General features: G+C 56.1%; 1 pseudogene; it reads left to right on the plus strand.

Moving 5' to 3' along the window:
- The window catches only part of LOC109768774 (uncharacterized), a 79,948-nt pseudogene that overhangs the window by 50,298 nt on the left and 6,930 nt on the right, over positions 1 to 22,720 (plus strand).

The following is a 22,720-nucleotide window of genomic DNA, read 5'->3' on the forward strand; positions in this document are numbered from 1 at the left end:
GGTTTTTCTTGTGCTACACAGTTTTTCTCCTGGGTTTTGCAAATAATACCCCAGACTGGAAAAAATGTCTCGCCCGTGGACTCGCTCCATGCCCAATCAGCCAGAAGAGGTTTACGGGACACAGACCAGCAACAATTTCACTCAGGGTCAGTCCAGCCAACAGGACAGCGAAGCAGCACTGTCTCAAGTATGCCGTCTCTTCGAGCAAAGCCAGCAACAGCACCAAGAGATGATGAACCATGTCATCAACATGGGAAACCACCGTGATCCCTATCAACCCTATTCCAAGTTATCTGAGTTACAGAAGACTCGCCCCTCAACTTTTGCTCACATCGACAGACCACTGGAAGCCGACGATTGGCTTCGTGAGATTGAAAGGAAACTGATTATTGCTCAGTGCTCAGATCATGAGAAGGTGCTTTATGCACCACACTACCTTACTGGAGCAGCCGCAGCATGGTGGGAAAACTTCCTACACATGCATCCCAGGGAACACAACATCACCTGGGAAGAGTTCAAGGAAGGCTTCCGTGGGGCACACATCCCCAGGAGCATCCTAAAGATCAAGAAGAGAGAGTTCGATGACCTGAAGCAAAGAGGCATGTCAGTGACAGAGTACAATGGTCAGTTCACCCAGCTGTCTCGTTATGCCTACGACGAGCACATGACAGAAAGCAAGAAGATGGAAAAATTCCTGGACGGCCTGGCACCAGCACTGAGATGCCAACTGATTGTGCACACCTTTCCGGATTTTAAGACGCTGGTGGACAAGGCCATCACCTTGGAGAATGAGCGTCGTAGTCTGGAAGACATCCGTAAGCGGAAGAGGGACAAGACGACTCTTGCCCGCAGCAACCGAGGCAAGACTGAGGTCCCAAGGACAGACACAAGGAGATCCACGACTACTGAGCCAAGGCCCGTCGGACAATTTCATGCCAGGGATAAGGAGTTCACATACCGTCCAGGGGTCACCTGCTATGCCTGTGGTCAACAAGGGCATTATGCTAAACAGTGCCCGAAGCCAAGAGACTCGGCACCCAAGCCGAACAATGGTGGAAATAATACCGCCCCCAAGCGCAACAATTTCAACCCCAACCACAACCACAGGAAGGGTCACCTGAACCATGTGACCAGGGAAGAAGCGCATAATGCCCCAGACATCGTGCTCGGTACGTTCCCTGTCAACACAGTACCTGCCACGGTTTTGTTTGATTCTGGAGCTTCCCATTCGTTCGTTTCGAAGAGTTTCATTTCGCAACATGATTTTCCGATACTCCCCTTGGAAAAATCTGTGATCATCAAGTCCCCCGGAAATAAGCAAATCGCTCAAGGTTACTGCCAAGGAGTGGTCATTGAATTTGAAGGACTACAATTCCACGCGAATCTCATCGTGTTGGAAAGTAAAGGACTGGATGTCATTTTAGGGATGGCCTGGTTGACCACCAACAAAGGATTCATTGACTGCTTCAATCGGACAGTGATTCTCACTCACCATCACGGCAAGACAATAAGAGTTTCCGCTCAAGAAAGGCCACGATCACAGCAGCCAAAGCTGAACAAAATGGACATTGCAGAACTGAGGAAGGTTCCAGTGGTATGCGAGTTTCCTGATGTGTTCCCTGAAGAACTACCAGGCATGCCACCAGACCGAGAGATCGAATTCAGCATCGAACTAGCACCTGGCACCGCTCCCATCTATAAGAAGCCTTATAGAATGGCACCCTCAGAATTGGTGGAGTTGAAGAAGCAGATAAAGGAATTGTTGGACAAAGGATTTATTCAAGCCAGCTCCTCACCGTGGGGTTCGCCAGTGTTGTTCGCCAAGAAGAAAGATGGGACACTGAGGCTGTGCATAGACTATCGAGCCCTCAATATGGTCACCATCAAAAACAAATATCCGATGCCACGAATAAATGATTTGTTTGACCAGCTCGCACAGGCCAAGGTATTCTCAAAAATTGATTTGAGATCGGGATATCACCAATTGAAGGTACGGACGGAAGATATCCCCAAGACAGCTTTCACTTCCAGATATGGGTTATACGAGTTCACAGTGATGCCTTTTGGACTAACGAACGCCCCCGCATATTTCGTCCACCTCATGAACAAAGTATTCATGAAATTCATGGACAAATTTGTGGTGGTATTCATTGACGACATTCTGGTTTACTCGAGGACACCAGAAGAGCATGCTGAGCACCTCAGAATTGTTTTGGGAGAATTGAGGAAACATCAGTTGTACGCCAAATTTAGCAAGTGCGAATTTTGGCTAAGACAAGTTGGCTTCTTGGGCCATATACTGAACCAAGAAGGCGAGGCCGTAGACCCAGAAAAAGTCAAGGCCATACTGGACTGGAAGCCACCCGCCAATGTTACTGATGTGCGGAGTTTTCTGGGAATGGCCGGATATTACAGAAGATTTATTGAAGGATTCTCCACTGTGGCGAAACCTATGACACAGTTACTCAAGAAGGACAAGAAATTTGTATGGACGGAAGCATGCGAGCAGAGCTTCCAAGAACTCAAGAAGAAGCTGACAACCGCGCCGGTCTTAACTGTACCAGACATACACAAAAGTTTTGAAGTGTATTGTGACGCGTCCCGAAAAGGTCTCGGATGCGTACTAATGCAGGATGGCAAAGTTGTCGCATATGCCTCCAGGCAGCTGCGAAAACATGAGGAAAATTAATCAACACATGACTTGGAGCTAGCAGCAGTCATACATGCACTCAAGGAGTGGAGGTACTTTCTGTTGGGAAATCGCTGTGAAATATATACAGACCATAAGAGCCTCAAATATATTTTCACACAGCCAGAGCTGAATTTACGCCAACGACGCTGGTTGGAACTGGTCAAAGACTATGACGTCGGCATTCACTACCACCCAGGGAAAGCAAATGTAGTGGCCGATGCCCTTAGTCGAAACCCCAGCCCGGACAGTGACGGTCAGCAAAATTTGAGGCCTGAGTTTCAGCGAGAGTTCGCTAGGCTCAACATGATGTTAGTCTCCGAGGGCACCGTATCGGACCTGGAGATACAACCCACCCTGGTGGAACAAATTAAGAAGGCTCAACAGGGACATCCCAGCATCGAAGGCATAAAGAAGAAAATGAATCTTCGTAAGACTTCCGACTTCGTCACCGACAGTGAAGGAACATTATGGTACCGAGACAGACTTTGCGTGCCTAACATTGCAAGCAACAGATCTTGACGGAAAGCCACACCGCTCCATACTCGATTCATCCTGGAGGAACCAAAATGTACAAGGACATTCAGGAAAGATTTTGGTGGCACGGTATGAAAAGAGATATAGCCACATTCATTGCTTGTTGCGATTCGTGTCAGCGCAACAAGGCCGAGCATCAAAAGCTAGCAGGGCTACTCCAGCCAAACAGGATACCGGAGTGGAAATGGGATGAAATAGGAATGGATTTCATCGTCGGATTACCCCGATCACAGCGTGGGAATGACGCCATATGGGTCATCACAGACCGACTAACCAAAGTTGCTCATTTCATTCCCGTGAAGACTACCTACTCCACACAAAGACTGGCAAAGCTTTATCTCTCTCGTATAGTTTGCTTGCACGGAGTCCCAAAGACTATAATATCAGACCGAGGCACCCAATTTGTCTCCAAATTTTGGGATCACCTACAACAAGCTCTGGGCACGCAACTAGCTTTCAGTACAGCATACCACCCTCAGACGGATGGACAGACGGAACGTGTGAACCAAATCCTAGAAGATATGCTAAGAGCCTGTGTGCTCACCTATGGATCCAGTTGGGAAGAGAGTTTGCCGTATGCCGACTTTGCTTACAACAACAGTTACCAAGCCAGCTTGCAAATGGCACCCTTTGAAGCATTGTACGGACGAAGGTGTCGTACCCCACTGAATTGGTCAGAAACAGGTGACAGCCGTATCTTCGGCCCAGACATGCTTAAAGAGGCCGAGGAGAAAGTTAAGCAGATCAGGGACAGACTCAAGACAGCACAGGGCCGACAAAAGAGCTACTATGATCAGAAGCATCGTGAGGTCAGCTTTGAACCCGGTGATTCCGTATACCTCCGAGTATCTCCTATGAGGGGTCTGCAACGGTTCAAAATAAAGGGGAAGCTAGCCCCAAGATTCATTGGACCATTTTGTGTAAAGGCACGAAGAGGCACTGTAGCCTACCAACTAGACCTCCCCAAGGAGCTGTCAGACGTCCATGACGTATTCCACGTCTCACAGTTGAGGAAATGTGTGAGTAACCCGGAAAAGCATGTACCTCATGAGGACATTGATATGCAACCTGATCTCACCTACAGAGAAAGGCCAGTAAAGATTTTAGAAGAGTCTGAACGGAGGACCCGTCAGAAAACGACAAAGTTTTTCAGGGTTCAGTGGAGCAACCACACTGAGGATGAAGCTACATGGGAAAGGGAAGATTTCCTTCGAGCAGAGTATCCATATCTATTTGAGGGTCAGCAGAAATCTCGAGGACGAGATTTTTCCTAAGGGGGTAGGTGTTGTGACACCCAAGTTTTTATTTGGATTTTTCAAAAGATTTTTATTTGACTTGAGGGGAGTGATTTAAATTTTTCTTCAAGAGAACTCTCACTCTCAAATATTTTTCTTTATGGCAAAAGTCTTATTTGGATTCAACCAAGATCTGTCTTTGGTCTTGGAGGTTCTTGCCTTTCACTTGGACTCAAGACAAAATATTTTCACTTGGGATATGACTTTTGAAAGTCTCCTTGAAATTTGCACTATGGCTTTTGGAAAATCCTTTGCCACTTTCAATAATTCCTTCTTGCCATGGCCTTAGTGCAAATCCCCTCTCCTAACCCTTTCCTCACCTTTGGATCATGATTTGCATCAAATCCAACAAGTTGAACCTCCCCATTTGATTATTTCCATTTATACTCTATTCAAATAAATTTCTGCCTTCTTTTCTAGCACTTGGAGATTTACAAAGGAACTCCACTTTCTGTCTTGATTTTTGCCCCCAAACTTTTTTCCCCTCCTAGTCCTTTGAACCCTCAATCAAGAACCATGAAGATCCACTGGTCTTCAGTTCAAAATTTTCAAACTACACCTGCTGCAAGTTTGGACCAGATTTGTCAAATTTGGTGAAATTCATTCAAAACCTTCTCCAAAAATTCCAAGTAAAATCAGGCAGCCTCTGGGTGCATTGAGTGGTCACCTCACCAAGTTACAGCTCCAGAAAAATTTATCTCATTGCAAAATCTTTTTGTCGAACACCTGCAGTGCACTATCTATGTCAAGTTCAGAAAATTCAGAGATTCAATCAGTGGCTTGCTGTCGTTTTCTTCAGAGAAGGACGTCGATCTCGCCAGTACCACCGCGTCGCCTTGCTCCTCGTCCCCGCCCTCTTGTTCCTGCACCGCACGAACGCCTGGCGCCTTGCGGGCGTCGGCGACGAGCAGCAGAAGGTGCGCCGCCCCGTGACCGACGCCGGCGGCGGCTTTGCGGACGCCAGCGGGAGACACGGCGCCGACGACGCCACCCAGCGCCGCCCAAACCACCGGAGCTCGCCGCGTGGCCTTCCACTCCCCCGAACGCGCTGCCGCTCTCGTCGTGAACCGCAGGGCGCGGAGCGCGCTCTCTGCCGCCGTTGAGCCCGTGCGGTCACCTCACCGTGGACCGACGCCATTACGCCAAGACCGACCCCGTTTAGCTGTGAAACGACTCCAGTAACCTCCGCTGATGCTGCCTGGCCACTCAAACCACCTGCCAATCAACTGCTCCGCCGTAATCGCTCGCCGGAGATTCTCCGTTCACGGCCACCCCGTCGATCTGCCTATAAATAGAGGCCCCGAGCTTCAACTCGAGCACCCACCATCCCTGCACTCCCCCTAGAGCAAGCCTAGCCACTGGTAGAGCCCCGAGGAGGTCTCCTTCCTCGACTCCGGCCGCCGCGACCCGCCACGGGATCCAACCCGATTCGCCCCCGTGTGTGCTTCTCTGCCCCCATTCTCTTGCCAGTAGCTTCACCTTGCATCCCTCGTTCTGACCCGCGCCTCAATTCGTAGTTTGCAGCCCTCCACCGGAGTTCCCCATCCACACCCGAGCCGCCACCAGCCGGAGATAGTGTCGCCGTCAACGTGGTGCTCCCCGTTGGACGAGTCCACCACCCACCGACGCGGAAGAAGACGCTGAAGCTCTTGGTACCCTCCGTTTCTCCTAACTCGCCGTGGTTCGACGCCGGCGTCCACCACAGTCTTCGGGCGCCGGCGAGCTTTTTAAACCTGACAGGTGGACCCCGCCTGTCAGCCTCTATTCTATTCTCCTTCGAACCGTTTTCTTTTGGCGCCTTCGGGCAAATACGTTTTCTCCTTTGCGCTTACGCATTCCAAACCGAAGCGTTTTCTGTTTTCTCAGTTAAAACCCTGGAACTTTTCTGTTTCATTACAGATAAGTCCCTGGACAGAAACCTTTATAACTTTTTAATAAAAAGGAATTTTTGAGTGATTCTTTTTCTGACAATCTTCAAATTTTGTCTAATTTTTTATGGGATTTATTTAAAAAATATTTGGAAAAGTTTCTGTGCATGTGTTGGTTTTCACGTTAGTGCCCGTTTCGTGATTGCTGTAGATTCCGGAAGAGGTGACGGAGCCGCGAACTTCGCCGAGCTAGACTCCGACTTCTCCGAACCAGGCAAGCATGTTTTGAACATTTGATATGACAGGTGTTTTACATGTTCACGTGAGAGTTTGTGCGTGGCATATGAGTGTCGGTAAATACCTTGTTGCTTGTAAGGCAACGACCCGGTTGTTCCAAAGTCACGATGATCTCTGATGAGAGATGGCCTAATCATGTGGTGACATGAAGGGCAGCAAGGTGGTACTGTTGTAGCATACCAGCCTTGCGTCATCCGACTTTCTCCGACGTTAACGTGGTTGGAGCCACGTTATCGTTCTTTTTCCGCATGTTCCAAAGTTGCGATGATCTCTGATGAGAGATGGCCTAATCATGTGGTGACATGAAGGGCAGCAAGGTGGTACTGTTGTAGCATACCAGCCTTGCGTCATCCGACTTCCTCCGACGTTAACGTGGTTGGAGCCACGTTACCGTTCTTTCCCCTTTCCGTGCTACCACATGTCTCATTGCCAGGATGCGGTTTAGTAAGTTGGTAACCTCTTTCCGTGTACACACCAAACAGAGAGGCCGGGATGATGGTACCTTGGCCCAGGATTAAAGCCAGTCATCCGGTCAGGGGGCATGGGTGTTTCTGGTTGGGACCGAGAGGGGGGGCACCCCCTTAGAGCTCGCGTATAGAAATTTGATCCGATGCTACGCGAGGTTGTAGCCTCCCCGTCTCAAGGTTTTTCTTGAATGTTGCCGAGGGTGATCCCTGGCTTCGGATGGTTGAATTGGGTGTGTACTGGTTAGACGTGTTTCTTCCAAAACACCGTAGACGGAACTAGTCCCCGTGACTACTGAAATCCGTTGGCTGTGGTTAAGTACAAACTCTGCAGAGTCAATTCTTTCCAAATCATCGTATCCATGATCAAGTAGTGTAAGCATTATATGCATATCTATCCGTGTGGAAAACTTGTCCCCGGTGAACAAGCTCGAGTGGTAAATTGAGATTTATTGTTATTCCTGTGGATGGACTAACTTTATATTTGTCTCATGCTTGTGATAATTTATGTTGCCGAACGATTGTATTATTGAGCTGTGATATAAGCCCTTTAGGTGACGTCGCGCAGACGTCCGACTGTGGCATGTACTTGTTTCTTACTTTAAATATAAGCCCTTTATGTGATGTCGCCCAGACGTCCGATTGTGGCATGCACTGTCTTTATTTTCTGTTATAAGCCCTTTATGTGATGTCGCTCAGACGTCCGACTGTGGCATGCAGTGTCTTTATTTTCTGTTATAAGCCCTTTATGCGGTGTCGCCCCGACGCCCGACTGTGGCATTATTATTCCGCATTTTTCCGCTCGAGGAGTCTTTCAGACACTCGTTTAGCACCAGCATTATTATTCCGCATTTTCCGCTCGAGGAGTCTTTCAGACACTCGTTTGGCACCAGTATTATTATTCCGCATTTTCCGCTCGAGGAGTCTTTCAGACACTCGTTTGGCACCAGTATTATTATTCCGCATTTTTCGCTCGAGGAGTCTTTCAGACACTCGTTTGGCACCAGCATTATTATTCCGCATTTTCCGCTCGAGGCGTCATTCAGACCCTCGCTTGGCACCCAACATTTATTATCTCTATGTCTGATCGCACTGGTTAACTTGTTCATGTGCTTCATGTTTACATTTGTTATACCTTATGTCCGAACTGTCTTGCGAGTACTTTCATAGTACTCACCTGGCTTGTTGATTTGGCCAGATGTTGACGAAGGCGATCTCTTGGATGAAGAGTTTGATAGCGCGTCCGATGCCTAGAGGAGTCCCAGTCAGTCCTGCCCGATCCCGGATATTGGTCACTTGTTTTGTATATGCTTCCGCCACCTGCTATATGTCTTCTCGAGCCTCACTCCGACGCTCGAAGAGTTGTAGTCTTCTGGAATCATATCACTCGCTTTGTGATGATATTTCCACCACCGTTATTATCGTGAGTTAGTAGTTTGCCACCCTATCCGCCGTCTTGTTTTATCGGCATGCATGTAATAAATTGTTGGGCAGTCTCTGCTCAACCTTGTATTATATTTAGTACTCCTGGTATTTTTTTTCTTCTGTGACCAAGATATTGCCTACCAGTGAGAAGGAATTCTTCCTCGCTGGTCCGTAAAAGGGATTGGTCTCTCAATAATTATTTTATTGAAAAACCGGTCGTGACACTTCTTGGCAGCGCCGGTGTCGTCGGATCCTTCAACGGCAAGCACGGCCTTGCCCTTGCGTTTCCTGTTGCGGCGCCGGCCCTTCTTCGTCGGGGCGGCGGCGTCTTCGTCGAAGGACTCGGTTTCCACGCCGGCGTCCTCGCCGGGGTACTTCCTTCCCTCTTCAGCCCGGGCGCACTTATCGGCCAGAACGTAGAGTTTGGCCACATCCTTAACCTTGGTCATCGCCAGCTCTTCGCACATCTTGGGATTGTGCACGTTCTGATGAAACGCGCTGATCACAACGGCGGGATGAACGTCAGGGATGTTGTACTGCACCCGGCTGAACCTTTGGATGTACTTGCGCAGGGTTTCCCCTTCCTTCTGGGGGATGATATGCAAATCGCTGGCCTGGCCATGAGCTTGGTGGCCTCCTGTGAAGGCGCCAACGAACTCATGGCACAGATCCGACCAAGAAGAAATGGAATCCGTCGGCAGGTGCATCAACCAAGACATGACATTGGGCTTCAGCGCCAGCGAGAAATAATTGGCAAGCACCTTGTCGTCACGAGCTCCGGCAGCCTGCATCGCGACGGTGTAGATGCTGAGGAACTCGGTCGGATGGGTCTTGTCAGTGTACTTCTCACCGACGTCGGGCTTGAACGTGCGGTGGGACAGCCACTGGAACTGCCGCAGCTCACGGGTAAAGGCCGGGCAGCCCACCTCGTAAGGTAGGCCGCCGGAGCCCCCCGGTGTTGGGTGGTCCATAGCGTGTCCCGCCCGCTTGTCCGACTGGTGGCGTGTATCGCGCCGGCGCTCGATGGTGGTCCGAGCGTCTTCATGAGCTCGTTCCCGAAGAACTTGGCGCTGATCGCGGAGGGTCCGCGGGTCGGACGACGCTATGGAGATGTTATCACAAGCGTCGTCACGACGAGCCGACGCCCGCAGCGGCTGGCGAGGAGGAGGAGAGTGCACCGTGACCGCAGCGCCCCCGGTCCTCCCAGCGCTGGCATGTGGTGGCTCGGTGGAGCGCCGACCCGAGGGTCCCGCCGGTCGTGGGTCGTCTTTGTTGGCGACGGCGACGAGGCTCCGGATGGAGGCCCTCTACTCGTCGGGCTTCTCCACGGCAGGAGGGAAGTCGAGGAGCAGCTGCGCGCGCGCCAAAGCTTCTGCTGGTGTGGGTGGTGGCGACACCTGCGTGGACCGCGGCGTGCTTCGACTTCTAACCACGTTAGAAGGATCTCCATCACGACCCAGCGGCTGCGCGCCATTTTTGCCAACACTTCGGCTATGGGATCACAAGAATCCCTACTATGGTTGCCGGGGCGCAGGGTTGTGAGAAGAGCAGGATTAGTCATCAACACACGGATCGTTTACCCAGGTTCGGGCCGCGATGATGCGTAAAACCCTATTCTTGCTTTGGTGGGTGTATTTCAGAGAGTTCTTGTGTTCTTGAGCTAGCTACGGAGTGTAACGAGCCCAGAAAAGCCGAATCCTTCTCCTGGTCGCCTTGGGCCTCCTTGTATAGGAAAAGGGGCTGCCACAGTGGCACACAGGAGGTGGAAAGGTAACAGTGCTGCGAGCTTATCGCTCGTATTAGAGGACAAGACGCATTTAATGCGTTGCTGAGGTGTCCCCTTGCTTTATTGGGGATGGGAACGAGGCTCGTCCCGTCCGTCGCCGCTCCCCCTCGCTTCGACACGCGCCCTGGTCAGCGATGCATGCAGCGCCATGTAGGCAGGCAGGCAGTTGAGGTGGCGCGGTGGTAGGGCCTTCACGAACATTTGCATGCCGCCACGTAGGCGTGTGCTGAGTTGGTCTGGAAGCCGCATGTTGCCACGCAGGTGCCCGCCCAACTGGTTGGGCTGGCAGCTGCATGCGAACGGTGGTGGAGACTTGGTTGGTGCGGGCCTGGCAGTGGCCCCGCCGACACCTTTGGTGAGGGCCTCGCCGGGTGGCCCGGCAAGGGTCTTACCGTGGCGCGCAGTCGTCCCCTGTCGGGTGGTAGGTGCGACATATGCCAACGGGTGGCTTATCATTGTGGGAGCCAGTAAGACGTCGCCGGTGCCTGGAAACGGGATGAGGCGAAGACATGGACGCCGGCGAATCTTACCCAGGTTCGGGGCTCTCCGTGGAGATAACACCCCTAGTCCTGCTCTGCGGGGTCTCCGCATGTTCACTAGATCAGAGCGAGTAGCTACAAGTGCTCCTTGAGCTGTCGGATTCGAGGGAGAAGAAGAGCAAGGCTAGCTCTCACTTTCCTCTCTATATGGTGTGTATAACTCTATGAGACCAACCCTTTGCATGGGTGCCCCGGGGGGTTTATATAGGCCTACCCCCCGGGGGTACAATAGTAATCCGGCTGGGCGCGGGTCCCAGCCGTCAGTGTCTATGTTCGCCGGCTTCTCCGCCGGCCATTGGGGCCCGCCGCCTGGTGGGTCCCGCCGGCTGCCGGCCTCTTGGTCGACAGGCCGGCCCCACCGCTTGGGGGTCTTGTCGGCGGCTGGTTACTGTAGCCTCACCCCTGATGATGAGGGCTGTGTCGAGGTAAGCGTGGCTACAGTGTGCCGCCTCGTGGGCTCTCACTGTAGCCTTACCTCGTCTTGTCTCCTTAATGTGGCACATGTTTCGAGGGAGGGGGTAGCCAGCTTCTGGGGGCCGGCTACGCCCCTGGCCGACTAGGGGAGGCTGGGCTGCCTTCGAGCGTCTCTCTGGCTAAAGGGGCCCGCCGCCCGCGGGCCGTACTGGCGTCTGTCGTGGATGACGTCGAGGCCAACAAGGCTACAGGGCCGCGCCGGACGGGAGATGGCTGACCCGTACGGCGTCCTGTGGCCATGCCTGCTTCGGGATTCGGGGGTAGTGGGCTGTACTGTAGCCACGCCCCGTCTTATCTCCATTATGTGGGCGTAGTTTTGGTGGGTGCGGTCTTGGCCGGCTTCTTGAAGTCGGCGTTCTTCATGGCCGGCTTTTGGGAGTCGGTCCTTTTGGAGCCGGCTTCCTGGAGTCGGCCATCTCGTAGCTATCTTGTGGGAGGTTTCTGGGAATGGGTCGTCTTCTAAGAGTCGGCCCCTAGGATAGTCGGCCGGGGGAAGGCGGCCCTGTGCTTGAATGCTTGAAGGCTCAAATGGCCTGATAATTTCTTGAGAAGCCAGGGGGAGTCGGTTAGGCTACCCGTGGCTATTTACTCCGACAGTAGTCCCCGAAGCTGATTGAGCTTCGAGGTGGGGTGGGAGTCGAGAAGCTCGATCAGCTTCCTATTTTGACAAGCCGGCGGCTGGGAGCCGGCTTCGGGTAGGCGCGCCGTCTTGGCGAAATTTTTTGAAGTCGGAGGGCGGGAGTCTGCCGGCGCGCGCGCCGGGCCACGGGCCGGCCACTTGCCGCCTGCGAAAGACGTGGCATCTCTTGGCTAAAAAAGCCTGCCAGCCCACGCGCGCGACGAGACGTCGCCGCAGGTCGGGGGCCCACCACTCCTACGCCCGGGCCCAGGCGCGGATTCTCTGCGGCCCAAAGCCGCCCGCACATCTTCTCGCGGCAGTTTCGGCACGCCTTTAGGGCGTAATAATCGCGGGGCGTGGGGGGAGTGGGTGCAGTTAATCCCACGTCTCGCCCCACGCCTCGCCTCCTCGGCTTCACCGTGTGAAGCTATAACTAGGGGGAGGGGGAAGCGGCAGGCGCTCGCACGCCCCTCTCCTCTCCGCCACCTTCTTCCTTCTGCTCTTTCTTGCAACAGCGCCTCTCCGCCGCGCTGTTCTACCACTCGATTCTCCGCCGCCGCGCCCATTCTCGCCATCCCTACGCTGCGATGCAGTACGGCGGGGATTGGGACGGCTCCAACGTCCACGAGGATCACGTCGAGTTCCTCCGCAAGACGCGGCGGCTGCCCGGCGCGGACAAGGTGCGGGTCCGTCTCGCGCCGGCGAAGCAGATCACGCCGGAGCCGGAGGAAGGCGAGCGGGTAGTCTTCCACTCGCATTTCTTGCGCAGCATCGGCTTGCCCGCGAGCGCCTTCTTCCGCTCCTTTCTCGAGTTCTACCAACTCCAGCCGCACCACCTCACCCCGAACACGGTGGTGCTGTTGTCCGCCTTCGTCACCTTGTGCGAAGGCTACCTCGGCGTCCTCCCACCCTCGAGCTCTGGGGGGAGTTCTTCCAGTCCAAGTTGGGCACGTGCATGCAGGGCGTGCCGGCTCAGAGTGGTGCCTTCATCGCGATGCGGAGGGTGACTGCCGACAACCCCTTCCCCGTCATCACGCTGATCCAGTCGGTGAAGCTATGGCAGAAGTCATACTTCTATGTGAAGAACGTCGCCCCACAGGGCGACTATGTCAATTTGCCGGCTTACGAAGCCGGCCCACCGGCGGGCAGGCGGCCCCAGTGGTCCTATCGGGCCGTGACGCTAACGCCGGCTGGAGCCGCAGCTGTCGCCCGACTGCGGGTGATGATCCAGTCGAAGGGCTTATCGGGGCCCGACCTGCTGGCCGCCTTCGTCACGCGCCGGGTGCTCCCGCTCCAGAGCCGCCCTCATCTGATCTGTCAGATGAGCGGCCAGCTCGATCCGAGTCGGATGTGCACCAAAGACATGCCGCACGACGAAGTGGCCCATATGGTGAACTACCTTGCGAACTGCAAGCTCTCCGCAGAGTGGCAGTTTGGCAAGGAGCCATATTGCCGAGCTCACCCGCCGCCCACGGTATGTTCTCTTTTTCTCTTTCTCTTCTCTCAGTTTTGTCGCCGAGTTCCTTTGGGCCGACTCAGACTAGTCGGCTTGTCTCGTCAGAGCCCTCTTCTTCGGCCTGCAGGCAGGTCGGACGCGGAGCGCCGATTCGTCCCCGACCGGGCGGAGCACGATCTGGAGGACCCCGACTTGGGGGCGGCCGCCATGGACGACAACACCGAGGCGGGCGGTGGCCAAGCCGGCGGCGGGGCAGGCGGCTCCGGGCTTGGAGCCAGCTTCGACGACTGGCCGGAGGATGACGAGGCAGAAGTCGTCCCACGCCGCCAGACGGCGCCTGGCCACGGCGCGGGTTCCTCCGCCGCGCCGCCTGCTCGGGGCGGCGGGCAAAAGCGTCGTGCCGCGCCGGGCTTGTTCGGCAGTCGGCCGAAGAAGCCCAGAGGCGGGGCAGCGGCGACCAGGCGGGAGGAGGCGGCCCGCTTCCGCAAGGCGGTGAGGCAGCTGCAGACGGTGTCGGCGTAAGTATATACTCCTTCGTGTGTTCTTTTTTCTTTTCTCTGGTAGTTCCTAAGTCCTTGTCCTTTCTCCGAAAAACCAGGGCTCCATTGTCGCTCGAGCGTGCTGCTACCACCTCCGTCGTTGGGTCGCCGGGAGGATCTGAGAGCACTACTCGTCGCGTGGACCCCCGTGCCGATCTTCAGGCGGCGACGGAGCGGAACGCACGGGAGGTGCGGGAGGAGCGGGAGGCGGAGGCATTGAGGGCGGCCGCTGCCAAGGCGGCGCAGGAGGAGGAGGCGGCGAAGGCGCGCGCTGACGCCGCGGCCAAGGCCCAAGCGGAGGCTGCGGCTGCGGCGATGGCGGAGGGGGCCTTGCTGGTCACCCCACTGCGCGTCGCGGCGCCTGGGGCCCCAGAGCCCTCGCTAGAAGAGGCCGGCGGTGACCAGCCGGGGCTGGAGAGGGAGGACGACGTCGTCATCCTGGAGAGGGTGGCGGCACCGGCCCCGCCGACTGGGGCGACTCAAGGCGGCCGGCCTGACCTGCCGCCTGTGCAATCAGCCAGGGGCGAGCCGGCCGTGAGGACTGATCTGGTGGTCCGGACACCGTCGCGCCAGCGCACGGGGAAGGCCGCATCAGAGCCGCAGAAGGCTGCATCGGAGCCGCAGCCGGCCGCGGGCTCCAGCTCGTCGGCCCAGGATATGGAGGCGGCCAGCGCCAGCTCGGGGTGGACGCCAAGCGGAGGGACGGCCGTGATGAATGTGGCCGTGCAGGACGTCCGGACCCGGCTTCAAGCCCAGGCTACGGCGCTGAGGAAGTACAACGACGAGTTCCTTGCGACGCGGGCGGCCATCCGGGTTAGTCTTCTTGTCTTTGCTTTTTTGATCTTGATTTCTTTCGTGGGGGCGCGTCAGCGCACCCACTGGGTGTAGTCCCCGAGTTCCGAGTCGGCTGCTGAGCAGGCGGCTTGGAACTTCTTAGCGGATCTAGTTTTGCTATTCTTGCTCTTATTTCGCTCTTCTGCCTGTCTTGCAGGACTACCACAACCTGCACGCGGCTGCCTTCAACTCCCAGGCTCGGGAGCTGACCCAGAAGACCGCAGACCTATCTGAGAGCTGACCCAGACTCCCAGGTCGGATCTTCCTTGACGACTTCTTCTTATTGCTTCTTTTACTCTGCCATCCCTGCAGCGGCCAACGCCAGTCTAAGGGAGCAGCTGGGAGGGTCTCAGGCCGCCCTTCGTGCTAAGGAGGTCGAGTTTGCCGCCTTGGCGCAGGAGCGTGACCGCCTAGCCAAGAGGTTGGCCGACCAGGAGGAGAGCCACAAGGCGGCCCTGAAGGCGGTGCAGGACAGCGAGGCCGCCCTCCAGGCCGAGCACGAGACAGAGGCGGCTAGCTGGGCTGAAGCGAAGCAGACGCTGATCAATGGCTATGGCCAGATTGAAGATTTGGTTGACGGTAAGCCGCCTTCTTCTTCGTCCTTTCTTGTCGCTTGCCGTTTTTGGCTCGTTTTCTGACTTGGTGTTTTCTCTTCTTTCTCTTTCTTTCTTGCGCAGAGTACTACCCTGGCTACTCTACTGCCGCCAACCAGATCATCGAGGCCCACCGCGAGGCACAGAGGCAGGCTGGCGCCGAGATTGCGCCAAATGCTCGCCGGTCGCTGGAGGAGCAACTCTTGGCGATCCAGGCCCGCCTCCAGCCGGCTCATCGCCTGCTCCGCCGGCTTCAACATGTCGGGGCGCAGATGTTGGCCGCCCTTTGGCCTGGCGAAGTGGTTCCCCGCACCCCCAGTCGGACTGCCGACTGGCTGGAGGTGGCGGTCGGCCGCTTCGAAGCCTGGAAGGCTTCGGCGGCTCGGTCCGGCGCCAGGCGGGCGCTGGAGTTCGTCAAGGCCTGGTATCCCGGGCTGAGTCTGGACCAGCTGGCCACCTGGCGGCAGCAGGCCAACACGGAGCTGGAGCCGGCGCAGCCGGCTATCATTCGGCGGGCTTCAGCGATCGCCGACTACACCGACACCAGCGCCTTCGCGCCTGAGGTGGACGACAACAGTGTTGCCCAGTCGGAGGAATGGTTCGGGCTGAACCCGGCAGACAGCGAAGACTCGGCGGAGGAGATCGACTCCAGCGACGAGGGCGAAGAGGAGGAGGAGGAGGGTGAAGACGCCGGGCCGGATGGTGGAGCGGCCGGCCAGCCTCAGCTTGACCATGCCTCCAGCAATACGGCACGCGCGGGTGCACCGCCTGCCGCCGGCGATGATCAAGCCGAGACCCGCCAGCCGGCCACTCCTCCAGCCGGTGGCGCCGCCTCCACCGACCAACCCGGCTCCCACACCGCGCCTTTAGTCTAGTCTGCTATCTTTATTTTCCTGTTTTATCACTTTTGGAACAATATTAAGTTTGCACAATTCCACCCACTGGGGGTGTATTCGAACTATGTTGATTGCCGCCTGTTGGGGGCTTTATATGTAAATATGATTATGCATGCGTTTGGCTTTCCCTTGTTCTTTGCTTTTCATCCCTCTGTTGTTTCCTTTGCCGCCCTCCCTTGGTTGCCGCCTCCCCAGTCAGACAGTTGCTCTGCAATCTGTGGCTGGAGAAGTGCTTGGCCAGTTGGGAGGACAAGTACTCTAGCGTTGTTGGGTTATAGCGAAGTGTTTGGGAAGCCGGCCAGCCGGCTGTTCTGACAGCCGGCAAGCATGGTTGGAGGCCGTCTTTTCGCTATACGAGTTCATTAGTCCTTAGCCGTTTTTCATGTGGGCATCCTTTCTGCCTTGGCTCTTGTTAGTCGGACAGTCGGTTCTTCGAGCTGCGACTTTCAACAAGAGAGGGCTCGGGAGCCGGCACACTACTTGTCTGACTTCAGGTAGAACTTTAATATAGCTTAAGGCGGCCAGTCCCCGGGCCGACTAGTCGAACCCGGTGCCAGACAGAAAATCAAATGTAATAATACATTCATGGATATGACACTCGTCAGTCATAGATAAATGAAGGCAGTCCCCGAGTGCCCCTCGGGGGGCCTATTGTTTTCGTACTTAATACAAAAGGGTAGCATGATACATACTGCTTTTAACTGTAAAATCTTCTCAGGAGGTTCGCGTTCCATGGTCGCTCCGACTCCTTGCCAGAATCATCCCTGTTGCGTGCTCTTGGTTTTTGCGCGTCGGTCAGGTAGTAGGAGTCGTTGCCTAGTGCCTTGCTGATGACGAAGGGGCCTTCCCAAGGGGCCGAGAGCTTGTGCTGGCTGGCTGTTCGCTGGATCAGCTGAAGCACAAGGTCGCCCTCCTGGAAAGATCTTGGCTTGACCTTGCGGTTGTGGTAACGGCGCAACCCCTGCTGGTAGATGGCGGACCGGCTGAGTGCTAACAGCCGGCCTTCTTCCAGCAGGTCGACACCATCTTCTCGCGTTTCCTTGGCCTCCGCCTCCCTGTACATGGTGACCCGAGGCGAGTCGAACTCGATGTCGGTTGGGATGACAGCCTCGGCACCATATACGAGGAAGAACGGAGTGAAGCCGGTTGACTTGTTAGGGGTAGTACGCAGACTCCAGAGGACAGCCGGCAGCTCATCGAGCCAGCAGCCGGCCGATCGCTCCAGTGGTACGACCCGTCGAGGCTTGATGCCGGAGAGGATGAGTCCATTTGCTCGCACGACCTGGCCGTTTGACTGCGGGTGGGCAACGGACGCTAAGTCCAGTCGGATACCCTGCGTCGCGCAGAAACGTGCCAGTGCTCCTTTGGCAAAGTTTGTGCCGTTGTCGGTGATGATGCTGTGCGGTACGCCGTACCGAGTAGTGATGTCGGTAATGAACGTCACGACAGTCGGCCCGTTCAGCTTCTTGATCGGCTTTACTTTGATCCACTTGGTAAACTTGTCCACGGCGACAAGCAGATGTGTCAAGCCGCCGCGGGCTGTCTTGAATGGGCACACCATGTCTAGTCCCTAGACAGCAAAGGGCCAGGTGAGGGGAATGGTCTTGAGTGCAGAAGCCGGCTGGTGTTGCTTGGAACTGAAGACTTGGCATCCTCTGCAGCTCTTGACTATCTCTTTGGCATCTTCCAAAGCAGTCGGCCAAAAGAAACCGTGGTGGAAAGCTTTGGCCACAAGTGATCTTGAGGCTGCGTGGTGGCCGCATTCGCCTTGATGGATATCCTTGAGGATTGCCACTCCTTTCTCTGGCTCGACGCAGCGCTGGAAGACTCCAGTGACACTGCGCTTGACAAGCTCTCTGTTTATTATTGCATATGCTCCAGCTCGTCGTTGCACTAGTCTTGCTGAGATCTCATCAGCCGGCAGCTCTCTGTTGACTAGGAATTTGAGGATGGGCTGGGCCCATGAAGAAGCTGTGACTTCTTCTACAGTTAGTACGGTCACCATGACTCGGGTGGGTGGGTCGGGTGGCGTGGAATTGGAGTCGGCCACCGCTTCTTGTGTTGTTGCAGTCCCCAGGCCGACTGCTGCAGTCCCCGGGCCGGGTTCTGAAGTCCCCGAGCCGGGTGCGACTATGGCAGTCCCCGGGCTGGTTGTCGAAGTCCCCGTGCCGCCTGCGGGGTTCCTCCAGTCGGATCCGGCTGCATCGGGGGCAGGCGGTACGAAGATAGAGTCCGACTCTGGAGACGGCTTGATGGACGGCTTGAGGAGGCGTTGGAGGGAGACACCGGTTGGTATAGCCTGTCGGGTGGAGCCGATCCGTGCCAGGGCATCTGCTTGGTCGTTGTCGGCCCTTGGTACGTGAAGGAACTCGCACCCTTCGAAGTACCCACTAATCTGCTGGACGAGGAATCGATAGCTCGCCATGTTTGCATCCTTGGCGTCCCAGTCACCAGATCACTGCTGGACCACCAAGTCTGAGTCGCCATAACACAGGATCCGGCGTATGCCGAGTTCTTTGGCTAGCCGGAGCCCATGTATGAGCGCCTCGTACTCGGCCACATTGTTGGAGGCGGCGAAGTGGATTTGCAGCATGTATCTGAGTTTGTCGCCTTTGGGAGAGGTGAGGACGATTCCGGCTCCCAAGCCGGTGCGCATCTTGGACCCGTCGAAGTGCATCCGCCAATGGGTAGAGTCGGGAGCCGGTGGTAGGTACTGGGTCTCAGCCCAGTCGACGAGGAAGTCGGCCAATGCTTGGGACTTGATGGCGGTGCGGGGTTGGTAGAAGATTGTGTACGGTGCCAACGCAATGGCCCATTTAGCCACCCGGCCGGATGCATCCCGGCTGCCTATGATTTCGGCGAGCGGGGCGGTGCACACGACCGTGATGGTATGCTCTTGGAAGTAGGGATTCAGCTTCTTGGCAGCGAAATACACCCCATAGCACATCTTCTGGTAGTGCGGGTAGTTTTGCTTTGAGCTGGATAGTACTTCGCTTAGATAATACACCGGCCTCTGGACTAGCTGGGCTCGGCCTTCTTCCGGGCGCTGGACCACGACAACTGTACTGACCACTCGGCTAGTCGCGGCAATGTAAAGGAGCATGGGCTCCTTCTCAGTCGGCGCCGCCAGGACAGGTGGAGTAGTCAGCATTTTCTTCAACTCATGGAAGGCTTGGTCGGCTTGGTCATTCCACTCGAAATGAGTGGACTTCTTCATGAGTCGGTACAGGGGGAGGGCCTTCTCTCCTAGCCGGCTGATAAATCGGTTTAAGGAGGCCAGGCACCCAGTGAACTTCTGCACATCTCGCAATTTGGTGGGAATCTCCATCCTCTCGATGGCCTTGATCTTCACAGGGTTGCACTCGATGCCGCGTTCGGAGACCAGAAAGCCTAGCAGCTGGCCGGCTGGTACTCCGAACACGCATTTCTCGGGGTTGAGCTTGATCTGGAATCGGCGCAAGTTGGCAAATGTTTCTTTGAGGTCCTCCAGCAGGGTGCCGCGCTTCTCTGTCTTCACCACAATGTCGTCTACGTAAACGTGGGCATTTCTGCCGAGTTGCTTGAGGAGGCACTTCTGCATGCAACGCTGAAAAGTGGCACCGGCATTCCTCAAGCCGAATGTCATAGTCAGGTAACAGAAAGCTCCGAATGGTGTGATGAAGGCAGTCTTCAGGCGGTCTACTGGGTCCAACTTGATTTGATGGTACCTTGAGTAGGCATCCAAAAAACTCAACAGCTCGCATCCGGCCGTGGAGTCTACCACTTGGTCAATCCGTGGCAAAGCAAACGGATCTTTGGGGCAGGCCTTGTTGAGGCTGGTGTAGTCTATACACATGCGCCACTTGTTATTCTTCTTCAAAACCAAGACGGGGTTGGCAAGCCACTCTGGAAAAAATACTTCCATAATAAAGCCTGCGGCGAGGAGCCGGGCTATCTCTTCTCCTACGATTCTTCGCTTCTCTTCTGACATTCGGCGGAGGGGCTGCTTGACCGGCTTCGCGTCGGCTCGGACGTGTAATTTGTGCTCAGCGAAATCCTTCGAGACACCCGGCATGTCCTTTGGGGACCATGCAAAGACGTCTTGATTCTCACGGAGGAAGTCAACGAGCTCGCCTTCCTATTTACTGTCCAGGTTTGCCCCAATGACAGCAAACCTTTCCGGGTTCTCCGGGTCCAGAGGTATCTTCTTCGTCTCCTTGGCCGGCTGGAAGGAGCCCTGCGCATCATAATCTTTGGGGTTGGGGGACAAGGTCGGGTGCTTGCCGGCCATGGCCACAACCCGTTCCAGCATCTTCTTCTCTTCCGCCACTATGAGGGACTCGGCCAGCCGACTGCTGGCCATAGCGCACTCGATGGACTTCTTGTAGTCGCCGGCTATAGTGATGATCCCCTTCGAGCTCGGCATCTTCATCTTCAGGTAGGCGTAGTAGGGCACAGCCATGAACTTGGCCAGAGCAGGTCGGCCAAGCAAAGCATGGTAGGAGCTCTCCAGATCCACTACCTCAAACCAGATCGCTTCTCGGCGAAAATGATCCTTGTCTTCGAAGAGAACATCCATCTTGATCTTGCCGATCGAGGAACAAGACAAGCCGGGCACGATGCCATGGAACACGGTCCGGCTTGGCGTGAGCTGCTTCACCTTGATGTTCAGCTTCTCCATGGTATCGCAATACAGTATATTGATACTGCTTCCGCCATCAATCAGCACGCGGGAGAATCGGCAGCTCGCCTCTCCGTCGCGAGGGTGACATCCAAGACTAGTGCGTAGGAGCCAGGGGATGGCATCACCTCTGGGTGGTCGGCCTGGCTCCAGTTGATGGGCTTCTCGGACCAGTGCATGAACTCGGGGGTGCTAGAGGCGACTGTGTTGACCTCTTGGTGCTGTCGGCGCCGACTACGCTTGTCTTCAACTTGGCTTGTGAAGACGACGTAGGCGGCGTGCTCTTCAGGGAACTCATCTTGAATGGCTCCGACTGCTGGTCGAGCCACCGGCTGCTGGGGGGCTGGAGGCGGCGGGCCGGGAGGCGGAGGCGGCACCAGCCCCTCGCCCTTGGAGATTCGCGTGAGCCAGTGGCACTTTTGGGTCGTGTGGTTGGACGGCTTCGCGCTGCTGTCGAACTTGCAGGGGGCGTCGAGAGTGCTCGTAGGAGAAAGCCGGCTGCCAAGCCGGCCTGCCACCCTTCTTCTTGGGAGCAGGCCGCTCTTCGGGCTGCTCATCTTCAACTGTGGCCACTTGCCGACTTGTGGAGGGTGGCATAGGGGCCTTGCGCTTGTGATCGTTCTGGTAGGGGCGCCGATTGGAGTCGCCAGCCGGCGTTTTGGGAGCCGGAGCGATCACCTTCCCAGAGGCGTCCACTCGAAGCTCGGTCTTCATCGAGGAGTCGGCTGTGGCGTACTTGTCCGCGATGATCAGTAGTTCGTCGAGGGTAGCCGGCTCGTCGCAGAGGAGTCGGTGCTTGAGGAGGGTGCCCTCTCGGCACCCGGCGGTGAAGTACTCGATGGCCTGAACCTCGTGCACCCCCTCGCAAGAGTCGCGGAGCTCGGCCCACCGCGTGAGGTAGTCGCGGGTCGACTCGTTTGGCCCTTGGACGCATAGGGAGAGTTGGCGAGGCTTGGGAGGCCGTTTGTACATGCTGGCGAGGCTTGGGAGGCCGTTTGTACGTGCTGTTGATGCTGTAGGGCTTGAGGCTGTTGAGCCAGGTGCGCACCGTGCCCTGCAGCATGAGGGGGACGTACTTCACGGCTACGCGCCGATTGCCGTTGGCTATGCTGACAGCAGTAGAATAGTCGATGAGCCAATCTTCCGGCTTCACAGAGCCGTTGTACTTAGGCGTGTCTCTGGGGAGCGAGAACCCCTTGGGGAAGGGCTCGTCGCGGATGCGGGGGCCAAAGCATGGCGGACCGACATCATCTTCTTCTTCTAGCACCAAGGACCGAGCCAGGCGGTCGATCCGGTGGCGGGCGTCGTTCTCGCCGACTCCTTCGCGGTGGCCTAGTCGGCCATCAAGAGTCGGATGCGTGACAGGCGGCGGGGTGGGGTATGTCTCCCCTCGAGGCGGGGAGGAGGCGGATTTCCTTGGCGCTCCACCGCTCGAGGGCGGCCTTCCGCGTCGCGCTCGATGGTGATACGAGTCCGGCTGTGGCTAGCAGCCGGCTCCTTGTCTTTCCTCGCGCGGGCGCCGCTCGCAGTCGGCGACCGAGATGTCGCGGCATGCTCCCGGCGCGGGGGAGGACTCTCAGCGCGGGCGCCGGCTTCGTGCCGTTCTGCGGCCGCGTCGATCAGCTGCTGAATCCGCCTTGTCATGTAGGGGAGCTCATCGGCTCCCAGCCCATTTAGCTCTTCAACGGCCGCCTGAGCGGCTCGCAGATTCTCGAGCGGGGTGGCGTAGACGGGGCAGTCTGCCCCCAG

The sequence above is a fragment of the Aegilops tauschii genome, chromosome 5 (assembly GCF_002575655.3).
Source record: "Aegilops tauschii subsp. strangulata cultivar AL8/78 chromosome 5, Aet v6.0, whole genome shotgun sequence".
Lineage (NCBI taxonomy): Eukaryota > Viridiplantae > Streptophyta > Magnoliopsida > Poales > Poaceae > Aegilops > Aegilops tauschii.